The sequence below is a fragment of the Lepisma saccharinum genome, chromosome 9 (genome assembly GCF_977018435.1).
Source record: "Lepisma saccharinum chromosome 9, izLepSacc3.1, whole genome shotgun sequence".
NCBI classification, from domain to species: Eukaryota; Metazoa; Arthropoda; class Insecta; order Zygentoma; family Lepismatidae; genus Lepisma; species Lepisma saccharinum.
This window is the reverse complement of record NC_139237.1, coordinates 3,431,188-3,444,328: the sequence shown is the minus strand read 5'-3', so window position 1 is coordinate 3,444,328 and position 13,141 is coordinate 3,431,188.

Below are 13,141 nucleotides of genomic sequence, written 5' to 3'. Positions count from 1 at the left end.
AGTCAAGGAATTCCGCAAGGTGCGGTGTTAAGTCCAACATTATTTAATTTGTATACTTATGATCTAGGTGAACAAGTATTGAAGTATGCTAGATTATTGCAATATGCAGATGATATTGTTATATACAAAAGCAGCAAGAATCTATCTGATGGTATAGAGAAAACACAACTGGCTTTAAACGAATTTTGCACATGGAGTGGTAACAATGGCATAAACATTAACGCAGAAAAATCATCTGTAATTGTGTTCCATAGAAAAAGATTACAAACTCCAGTTGTGTTAGACATTAATGGATCACACATAAAACAAACTAGGACACACAAAATTCTTGGAATTATGTTGGATGGTAAATTGAAATGGAAAGCCCAAGTAGAACACATGGAAGAAAAGGCGCTTAAGGCTTTTAACATTATAAAATGTCTCACAGTCAAGAAAAAGTGGGGAGCAGATCCTAGACTACTCCACATTGTTCACAAGCAAATGCTAAACTCAAGATTAGAATGTGGCTCTTTCTTGATTAACAATAATCTAAATTGGGCATTTGGGAAAATATCTTCAATACAATATCATAGTTTATGTAGAATCTTTGGTCTAAGGAAAGGAACACCAAAACAAGCTACGTTTGTTGAAGTAGGAGAACCACCATTTCATCTACGGGCACAATATCTTGCGAGAAAATTCTTAATGAAAAAGATGTCTTCCATATCCAGTCCGATAATACCAAAATTATCGCTCTTACACGCCTTAATGTCATCAAACAGTACAGCTAAATATAAATTAAATCTTTCAATCTTATTCACAGCATACAAGTCGATTAAGGATTTCATACCGAAAGTTATTAGATTTTCAACGTCTCCGTACTTTACTACAGACTATTTTAAATTAGCAACAATACTTCCCGTTCACTTTCCTCCATATCCAGATAAAGATACACGAACGTGAATGCAAAGTATGGTGAATAACATATTCATGGAACATGTACACTCTGTAGTGCTTGAAGAGTTTTACATAGTATATACAGACGCATCAAAGTCCGCAGCTGGTAACACTGGAGCTGCAATATATTGCAATAATCTAATGGAATACAAAATCTACCCATTACCAGCAAAATTTTCAATATTCATGGCGGAAGCGTTTGCTATTCGTCAAGCATTGTTGTATATACAGGAGAAAAACCTCAAGAGGGTAGTGATCGCCACTGATTCAGCGTCAGTCTTACACTCACTGGGATCGATAACAGCTGATTACTATGTAGACTTGTACATCGTTAACATAAAAAAAATTGTATCGCAAACTAACCAACTCAGGATACAGTATTTATTTTGTCTGGACTCCTGGGCATACATCCATTGAAGGGAACCACATAACAGACGCATTAGCCAAGTACGCAGCTGAAGAATCAAGTCACCGATCGCTTCGGATCAAATTTTCTGCAAAATCGCTAGAGTCTCATGCTAAAACAGAATTGTTGAAAAGTTGGCAGAAACAATGGACAATTACAGGGAAGACTAATGGGAAAAAATATTATTCAATTCAACCACTTATACCTAAAGAACTTTGGTATCAAGACATTAACCTTTCAAGAAACTCTTTAACAAGTCTTCTAAGATGTCGGATAAATTACACCCTAGCCCCTAAAGACTTGTACACTAGGAAGATTGTTCAATCCCCAATCTGTCAGTGTGATGCAACTGAAGGAACAACTGATCATATTATACAAGGGTCGTTCAAGGTTGACCGGGACTTTTATTTCTGCAGAGGAAATAGGTAGCAGAAGAATCACCAAACTATGTCAGTTTTTCAAAGTATTCTCCGTGCGCGCCGAGGCACCATTGCCATCGTTCTGGCAGCTCCCGAATTCCTTTGGCGTAGAAAGAACTTGGTTGTTGTCGTAGCCACTGGAGGACATCGCTCCGCAGTGCTTCGTCTGTCGTGAATTTCTTCCCTCCCAGATGGTCTGTAAGGGGTGCAAACAAATGATAATCACTGGGGGCTAAATCCGGACTGTAGGGGGGATGGGGCAGAATTTCCCAGCGAATGTCGGCCAGAGTTGTTGTTGTCACATTGGCCGTGTGAGGGCGGACATTGTCATGGAGAAGAATGACATTTCCAGACAACATCCCAGGTCTTTTCTTGCGAATGGACTTTCATATAGCACCACTCAACAATGTGGAGTAATACTGGGCATTAATCGTGCTCCCTTTGTCCAGAACATCCACATGGATAACGCCCTTCATGTCCCAGAAGCGAATGTGTCCATGCGCTTCATTTGTCACCAGCTCCCGTCCTTAGCGAAACTGCTCACACCATTCGTACACTCTTGTCCGCGACATCGTTTGTTCACCATACTGTGCTTGCAAACGTCTGAAAATCTCAGCTGGTTTCACTTTCTCCTTCACGAGAAATTTGATTACACACCGCTGCTCCACAGCCACAGACACACTGCTTGCCGCCATGTTCGCTCTAACTGCTGCGCATGCGGGAAATACGTCATGCCGAGCGCTAGTTACTCGCGAAGGAATGCATTACGTCACCCGCACGTTTCATCATGATCCGGCTATTCATCGATTTTTTACGTACGAAAATCCCGGTCAACCTTGAACGACCCTTGTATTTGAATGTCATCTTAATGCAACTACGCGTGATTATTTATTTAGAGACCTAAAAGAAGCAGGATATAATGTCCCATACGCCTTGTCAACACTTTTGAGGAACCCAACGAAGAAAATAATATATGTACTTAAAAACTATATTGTGAGAGAAAATATTATATTATAAAATTATGAAATTGTAAAATTATGAAATTGTAAAAATATAAAATGTAAAACAAATGTAACTGGTGCATAGCAGCAAAGCTACAACCAAATATACATTTATAAAAAAAATTAAAAAAAAAAGAATTGAAGGAATCAATATGTGCTGCAAAAAAATGCCCGTGGCAAAGGTTTCTAAGGACGTGAAAAAAGGGCATTTTCACCGTTAAGGAAGGGCCGATTGAGCGATTTTTTAATTTTCTCGGTCTTTTGGGTCGATTTAATGGGGGGGGGTCGTAATCGGATGCTATCGCCTCCGAGGCTTCCTTCATGGAGAACATTTATGTCAGTGAGTGGTGGGATTGGGGCTATATATATTGGATATGGTTTGCCTTTCACAAACGTTTTACAGCTTTGAGTTACTTTCGCTCATTAATTTCATTTTAAAATCAATATTAGGATGCATAATATATCATATATTAGCCTACACCATAATTTGAAATTTGCACCCTATTGGAATGAATTTTACTTTTGCTTATGTTATTTTTCAAGATGTTTCTATGACATACGCATCAAGATTTAAAGTCACTGCTTATATGAAGTATATCAAGAATATGTAACCCAAATTATAGCAATTACCTTAGAATTTTAAATTAATTTGCTTAACCAGGGTTATTTCAATATGGAACTTCGTATCCATGAAGAAATGTAGTGCACAAATTATGGCTTTTAAGTAAAGCTACCACATGCACAATCCAACGTGCCTCTTTTATATTAAGGGTGAAAGTCTGGCTCCACACACACAATCTGAACTATTTTGTAGGTGATGAGATCAGCACAATGTTCCGGTCTGTAGGAAAAATTACCACCTGAAATAATTATCGAACCTGGTTCTCCTCGTGGCAGTTAGACCCACTGAAGGCAAGAATATACACACGAACACACATATACCCAGCTACACACACACATACACATGCGCTCTAAATATACATTTGTGTGTGTTTGTATGCAGAGGTTCACAAAGTGTGCTTTATGTTTTTATATTTAAAGAAGAAATAACCTTTATTATCATGCGGAATCCTTTGAATTCTGAAACTTTTATTGTTTAATACTTTATTTTTAACTTTGTGTTTTCCTCTCTTTCTCTACAAGAAACAAGTATGTAAATATTTACACCGAGATTTGTGTGGATTGAAAGAATGAAACCTTTCCATGACATTTCATAAAAATGAAAATAACGCGTTGAAGTATTGCTTCTTTGTAAACGCCGTAACCTCCGCAGTGCCTGTTGAATGTTCTCCTTTAAAAAGAGGCGCTCTCGTCCAGTTTTTCCCTCCGACTCTCATATGAACTCTGGGCATTCCTCCTCCAGTCTTTGACCAGGATTTTAAAAGTTCCATCTGTAACGCGAACCACGAAGCCGTTCGCTTTTGACATAAGCACAGACCAACTTAAAATTCATGACATCTTTTGTTCTTCCCTTCCATTATTTATGACGTTACTGGATCCCGTGGGAGTTGAAGCTCTGCGTATTTGGTATCCTCACCTCGTGCATGGACATGCTTCATTTATCACGAATCTCATTAATTAAAAATCTAGCCCTCGGCTTGCAGTAACAATGTTATTGAGATTTTTATCTTGGCAATGGTCATGACGAATGAAGTTATAATGGAGTTCGATACCGAAGTCGAAAAGAAAAAGAATTGTGAGAGGGTAAAGAAGAAAAAGCGATATTCCAAATCCTTTTTATTCTTCCATTCCTGATAAATGGAACGGTGATCTCACGTAAAAGGCAAGCTTGTGTAAAAATACAGAACTCACGTGACTCGCGTTTCTTCATTATAATTAATTACAATAATTATGTTAGAAGTATTGTAACTAATGATGGTGCTGGAATCATATTGCAATTATAATCAGACAATTGGAAAATTGTTAAAAGATAAAGTAAATGGTTAATAATCCAATAGTAATGTTTGTTTCTAACATGAATTCCGTCCTCAGCTTCCTATATCGCCATTGTACGTCATAGATTTCCTTCTCTGCGACATCTTCAGAAACCTAACATCCTGATCATTTGGAGCATTTCAGTTACTGTAGACCCGACACGATCTGGCCGATTCGATATTTTTCTACAAAATCATCAATCGAAATTACGATCCGAGTTTCAATTTACAGAATTCAATTTCAGAGTGCCGTCTTGATCGACCCGAAACGCTCAACTGTTCCAAAACTCTACCACTAGGCTTTCCATTATACTTATCTCTCTGTTCCACAGGCTGCACCAGTTCCATAATAAACTGCCCGCAAACATTGACATTTTCTTCACAGAAAGTACATTCCGATCGTCACTAAGAATGAATGTGTAGATCTGTTGTTTGTTTCCTTGTTTATTTCTTGTCTTGTTTTTATTTACCTTTCTTGTTTTTACCTAAGCCATCTTGACTTCTTTTTGTTAATGTATTACAGTTTTTCAGTGTAAATTAGCCATTACAAGTTCTGTATTGAAATTTGGAATAAATAAATAAATACATTTGCCTTTCTGAGTCTGAAATTTAAGAGCTTTTTTTAACTTTTGAGTGTGTATAAAGAAATATTATTGTTGTAATAAAAGAGATTAGGTTACATTTTAACCCGTTGATAAATGTATATGTATATGTTCATTTTAGAAAATAATATATTTTATACTTTATTGCAGGAATTAGTGCGATGTTTCTCAGCTTCCCCTTTAAAAATGAGTTAACTCCGAACAATGTGAAAACCATTGTATCACTATAATATAAGTAACATCTTGGCGACTTCATACTATTTTAGACTCTAATTTTGTCTTTCAAAATATATTTGAGTGTTTTATTTGGTACAGTCACGGACACTTCTGGGTTGTAGCAATCACATTCAAAGTACATGGAACTGTTACAGCCCAGAAGTGTCTGTGTTTGTACAATAATGCAAAATATCTCTCCGGATTTTCACTGGAAACCTAGCATTGTTAGCAAAGTTAGAATATGGACAGCAAGTTTCGCCTCTGTTAACTGGGTATAAGACCATATTTTTGTGTACAGTGGTTTATTTCCTTTAGAGGCAAAAACGTAACAGTGACTCACTTTTTTTCGTTTGCTTTAAGTTTCGCAGTAAGAAAGAGTATCCTTTCATTCCCGCGAGATAAATTATTTTCAATGCCAACTACTCCAAGAATAGAGAATGAATAGCGTATTGTGTAATAGCGTATTTGAAACTTTCTGCTATTTCAATGAAATATATTCAAGATAACTTACAAAAAATATATTTGGTGCTTCCAAATAGTAGAGTTACGAGAGATGATTCCATTGTTATAAAGTAGAGTTGCAGATTAGCGACAGCCAGACAAAAAAATATATGCTCCACGGTTTGTATAATTTACGTTATACATTGAGAGAATATAATGCTGAATAAATAGGAAATAATTGTCAAATTATTTCTAAGAAAAGCTGTTTATGAAACTTGTTATCAAGTATTCGATTCATTGATTGATGGATGTGCTTAATTTTACTTCGCTTTATGTGACACTTTGGCTAATTTGCGAAGATAAGGATGAGTGATGATATGATGAAATTGATGAATGGACACTCACAAATATCCATGCCCAGGCCTGGATTTGAACCCGAGACCCCTGGCGTCGTAGCGCCACTCCGTCGTAGGGCCCGGCTTTTTATTATCATGTATTCTTTTAACAATATGAACATAAATAGAATATTGATAACAGAGATCTGTCGGTCCTATGGCAGAGTGGTTAACACATGGCGCTACGACGCCGAGGGTCCCGGGTTTGCATCCCTGCCTGGGCATGGATGTTTGTGGAAGTACATTCATCAATTTCATCATATCATCCCTCATCCCTATCTTCGAAAATTGCCAAAAGTGGCACAAAAAGCGATGTAAAATAAAGCAAATCAATCAATCAATCGATAACAGAGATTTAAGCTATCAGAAATTGTAAATTCAATCATCTATCAACTGGTATTTCACGATATTGTCCATCAACAATTCATACTGTACATCTGAATCTGTGGATTGAAAATTAATGTAGACTTGAATAGAGGATATGCAGACCTATAATTTTCATTATGTTGCAGCTATCAGATGTCTACTCTCCTCAGCTAGCAAATAGAGATTTCAGATTAGATAATCAAGGACTTCATCAAACATACAAGTATAGATACTTGATAGAAGAAAATTTAGTAGAAATTTACTGCTCATAAATGAAAAGTTGCAAATTAGATATTTCAAATTGTATTGGATTTCATGCATGAGATTAGGGAAATTCTGGTTTCTTTGGATATGTGATCCTGTAATGTAATTAAAATTTCTACTAGTTCCTTAGAATTTAGTAATGTTTTTTTTTTGCTACAAACCTCATTAGCTGTCCTATTGTCAAATTCACAAATATATGACTATCTCTTCTAAAGAAAGATCCTTGATATATCACTGTCATCTCCAGTCTCTCTGATCTCTCGTCGTATGTTTCAAGTCGGAATGGGATTAACTTAATTTTTTATACTCTATGTCATCTGGTATCTTCTTAACTGGATTCTTTCCCAGTGAACCATATCTTTCAGCCCATCTTGTAATAGGCAATAGATTCTTTGCGGAAGTTGCTTGACCACTTCCAACATTGCTCTTCTTTTACCAACTATTTCTTTGCTCTCTTCCATTCTCAACATTTTGCCCCTACTACCATTACAAAACCACCCTCAAATTGTTCCAACGGTTTAATCTTATCAAAATATGAAATAGGTATATGAGGCGAATTTGAGATATTCGTAGTCCATCGAGTCTCGAACGAGGGACCCCTTTACCATTTCAAAATTGTCTTTGAGAGTCAGTTTACTGTTCAGTTATCTGCTCGACAAATGATTCGTGTTGTGCTTTATTGCTTTGTCGCAGCTCTGTGTGAATCTAAAGAGAGAAAAACAGCAGTGAAGGATATACTCTGAGAGAAAAAAGGGAGGGAGTGTCTTTTTCTCTTATGTTTCTTTCGGTTTGTCTTTAACAAACTTTGTATTTTTTTTTCTTCTTTCGAGTCACGATATAAAAGAGGGAAGAAGATATAAGGAGGGAATTTGTTAATCTCTTTATTTTCTGTTTTGTTATTCTATCTCTTTGACTCTTTCTCTGTATCTTTCTTTTCTTTTTAACAGCCGCACATGGAAAAACAAAAGCTTTCCTCGGTTTGGACTTACAATAGCATTCCATAAAGGACATATTGGCCACAACATGCAGACATTACTGTTACGTGTATGCTTATTACAAAGCACGTCGACGATACACTTCTATTGTTACAGGAAATATCATCATTAGTGATGTATATTTTTTCGGGAAACGTTGTATCTCGATGTATGAATATTTTTCACTAGATGCTTTTATTTTCACAGCTTCGGAAGTATACTTGTTTTTGTGTAATCTTTATAGACATCTGCAAAATTTAATGAACGAACGTTATCATAAATTGCAACCCCATATGGAGGCTTTTGTACATTGTACCAAAAAAGAATAAGGTTTCAGAAAGAAAAGAAGTACCAGAGACTTTAATAAAGTATTTTTACGTTCCTTGATACAACGAATTGATGATTGAAATATATCTTCAGAACACACTTGGTCACACATTGACATTTTAAATAAGTTCTGTTACTCCTTATGTATTTGATGTTCAAAACTACCTATTGTAATTGTAAATTTATTTCAGATTGTAAATGAAACATTTTAATTTTTACGTATTTTTAAGATAACCATTCTGATATGGTACACCTTATATATCCATATTATCAATTGTAAATAAAACATTTGTAAATTTTCAAAATCTTTTATTTCTTGTAATTATTACAATATAAATTGTATATCTTCCAGACATTTTCAACTGCATAAGTTTTTTTAACATTTTGACATTTGCTATGTTCTTTGAATTTTCCTGAAGTCATTTCACACTATCCAATTTTGGACATTCAAGTTCTTCGATGTTACGTACAGATATTCTACCCATACGTTTTCTCCAAGTAATTTTTCCAACAATTTTACTTTCTCCGCACCTTTGACGTACACTTCCTGATTCACTAGCACAAAGTATAAATGATCTCGTAATTACTAATACGGTAGCATCCCATCTCCCAAGTTGAAACGGTGTTTGTTGGTGCAGAGCCAGTAATTCACTCGGCGATACTTTTCACTCAAAAAGTGTAAACCATATGGAGATTTCACTAAACAGTCAAATGAACTGTCGGAAGGAAATTTTAAAATTCCAAATTCTTTCCACACAAATTCTCCTTCTGCTCCTCGAAGACCTTGAAAGTCCAAAAAACAAACATCCATTTTGTTCAAGAGGTGAAAACAGTCAATGTATCTTCAATGCTGGCCCGGCATACGGCACACTTGTCCAATTGTGAAGCACAGAATCCTCAGGAAACAAAATGTCGACACGGAAGAATTACAACACTGCATGGATTCTCAAAACGTATTTTGCAAACTGTCACAGATCCACACTAGGTTTATCGAGATTTTCTCAGGAGTTTCTACACTGTCGCAATACTTGTAACTCTTGGAGTTACGATGTAACGCCGCAACACTCTGTATAAAAGGACAATGGGGTAACAACAGGTAATGTCTTAGAATCGGACAATCTTTGGATGTTCAATCGCAATGTCTATACGAACAATGAAAACACAATACTCTGTCGCTAAAGCCGGAATAGTAAAATCCTGCAGTCACTAATTCTTCCGGAGTTTGGCATAATCCTATAGGCCACTTTCTGTACGTTCTGTATCTCGAATTCACTGATACGTAATTAATACCATACGGCTCGGCGCGCTTTTCCAGCAATCGTGGTAAGTAAACACTCTCATATGTCACAGAACGAAAAGTAATCGGATACTGCAGGTGATGGTGTCCCTGGTATCGGCGATAAAGGTACAGCCAGAATATGCTCAGGATCGTCGGGGAACAGTGGTCTGCGAAAACCGAAACCTTCGTGAGGAACCACAGGGAAACAGGTATGTCCTTCTAATTTAAGTAACAAAGGACGATCACAGCCAAAACACAACAAGGAATTTTTGTTGGCCAACAGAAAAGCCACCCTTTCACTCTCTCCTTCAAAGCTTCGTTGATCTTGTCCTCTTCCATCCTGCGACGTAGTTCGCACATACACCCGTGAATTGGAAATCCTGTTCTCTTGTCCGCTCTTCTTTTTCTCCCTTTTATCTCCTTCAACGTCCCTCAGTGATAAAGAACTCTTTATCTCCTAATTCGTTGAACAGGTAACATCCACACCAGGGAGATTCACGAATCGCTCAGCTTCGGAAGTATACTTGTTTTTGTGTAATCTTTATAGACATCTGCAAAATTACTCAGCAGCCGATGCAGGGCCGTCCGTTCATTGTCCAGGTTGCCGCAAGATCGAAAAAGTTCCCAGAACTCCTTGTAACTGGTCTCGAGAAATTCACGACATTATCAGACAGTCTTGTACTGCACACATCCATTCTCAAACCTGATCCTCCTATCTTGCGTTCCTTCTATTTCTATCCTTCTATCTCCTTCATCACGTTTTCCGTCAAACATATTTGAAACAATCACAATTCCTAGAAGGCTACGCCCACAACATGTTCAGACATGTTCACTTTCAAACAACCCATTTCTAACATACAGCTAGCTCACTGATTCCATTTGTGTTGTTTCTATGTAATCTTCTCGGAAATAGTTAACAGTCTTCACCAGATGTTTTCCTGACTGATATGAAAGCTCATCGTTAATTGTCTTCAGCAGGCGTTTTCCTGTTCCAGACTGATATCAAACCCTATGAGTGAATGATTTTGTTATTCAAAGGGTCACCGATCTGCCCTTAATTGTCCTACAGTGATAGGGATTGTAGATTCGAAATTTGCACGTCATACCTTTCAGTAGTGCGTTGAAAGGGAATCTACGATTGAAAATAAAGAAAGTAAGAAACCGCCGATCCTAGAACGATGCAAGGGAAAGAGGACGTCATTACGAGTCCGACAGGCTATCAACCATTCTCCTAGCTCAATTAGGGACGAAGATATATCGATCTGAAATTTTCGCAAAAATCGAGAAAATCGAAAAAAATCGAAAAACTAGATTTTTTAAAAAGTTGAATTTTTTAAAAGAAAAGTTGATCTTTTTTATAAAAAAGTCGAACTTTTTTTTGATAAAAGTTGAATTTTTTAAAAAGTTGATTTTTCAAAAAAAAGTTAAATTATTTTTTTAAAAAAAAAAGTTTAAATAAAAGGGTCCTCAGCTACGGCCCTGTTTGCCCCAGTCCTCAAGTTTGGAAGTACATTCAGTTACGGTCCTGTTTGCCCCAGAGTAAAACGAATTGTACATTCTGAATCTACACAAACTCCACTTTTAAGACTGTAGGCCCTGTACTCAAGTTTCAAGGAACCCCAGTTCCGCCTCTGATGTCCCCGAGTAAAACTAATTGCAGATAAGGGACCCCGGTCTTGTCTATACCAAAACTAACTACGGATTTTGGCGTGTTCGGTACCAATTTTTAAAACTGTAGGCCCTGTACTAAATTGTTTTCACAGGTACGTTCTCCATTTTTCGATTGTGTTTAATTTTTAACGCCAGTGAATCTGTGGCAGGAAGTAACAAGGAAGTAGTGCTTCTCATTTCAGACGGAAATCGTTATATGATAACGATAACTGCTACTAATTGAAGACTAAAATTGATAAACGCTGTAAGAGCCACAATAACTCAAACACCGTTTGTTAAACTGTGAAATGTGCCATGCTTTATAATGTGGTAAATGTGAAATGTGGCTAGCCCTCTAAGTAGTTCAAAGAGTGTGTAAAGAGGTCACTAGTGTTGACGTTCTTACGAGCTGATGTGCGGGACGATGCGATTTCCCAACACTTTCACTTTTTGCACTTACAACGTTTACCACATTTAGTCCTCAATTAGTCTATATCGATCATATATATTTTCTAACCATTCCAGTGTTTTCCTTCTCTGCGACCCTTCAACAGTACATGGTCAGCAAGAAAGTTACATCCGTTGCGTTAATGACTAAACCCTACACCGAAATTAAAGATATCTCTTGCACGCAGAGATATCTTGGTTATCTCAAGCATGCATAATCAGCAAGGAAATTCCATCCGTTCCGTTAATGACTAAACCCTACACAGAACTCATATGTATGTGTTGTGACCATCACTGCAGAGTTTTCTTTCTTCCGTAACGTCTTTACTGGTACAGTGTTGTATTGATGGAGGGAGAGAATTTTCTAAGTATATTATATATATATTATGCAGGGTGTCTCAATAAGTCACTTAACACCCTCAGTACAAGGCCACTGCGGCATGGAATGTGAAAATGGCGATGACCAATCATTGCCTGGCCAAGGGGGAACCACATTGACGCCACCCACACGGTCGGCGGACATCTTGATGTCCGCCATCTTGAATTCAACTTCAGAATTTTAAATGGGAAGGGGGTCGTGCGACATATCAAAATGGGCCAGAATTTCACGAGAAATGCAATGGTGAAGGTTTTTTCGACGTATCTTTAACCAGTAAAAAGTTATGACTGGATTCTTGTACCAATTTGCTCCTTTTCGAGGTGTTAGAAAAATGCCTTAAAATTTGTTTAGCGCATCGATAATGCATCGAGATCAAAGTGACGTCTAGGGAGAGAAGTTCGCATGCCATTGCACACGATTTTAATCGGATACATCCACGAAGAGCTGAACATTATGAATGGTTGTCGCGAACAATTTACAGTGTGACGCTTCCATTGAATTAAAAGTCCTTCACAGTGACAAGGCTAATGTTTATGTTCAGAATATTCGATGCTTTTTATCTCATAACCCATTTTCGACAGATCAAAGCTGAATGGTTAGTGTTGGTAAGTTAATGGTGTGGCGTGCTGTGTGGAACACGATTGGTTAGTCAATTTTCCATCAACGGAACCTTAAATGCTTAGGGCTACTTGGATTTGTTAAATAAACAGTTTTTTTCATCCTTGCTTATGGAAGAAGGTACTTTTTACAGAGTTTTTTCAATAGGGAAGAACACCAGAACACTTATGGGAACGTTATGAACCTGTTTTTGTCCAAAGTTAGTTATCAGATGACAAGGGTCGAATATTCTGTTTATAAACTTCCTTCTGAACATAAACATTAGCCTTGTCACTGTGAAGGACTTTTAATTCGATGGAAGCGTCACACTGTAAATTGTTCGCGACAACCATTCATAATGTGCAGCTCTTCATGGATGTATCCGATTAAAATCGTGTGCAATGGCATGCGAACTTCTCTTCATAGACGTCACTTTGATCTCGATGCATTACCGATGCGCTAAACAAATTTTAAGGCATTTTTCTAACACCTCGAAAAGGAGCAAGTT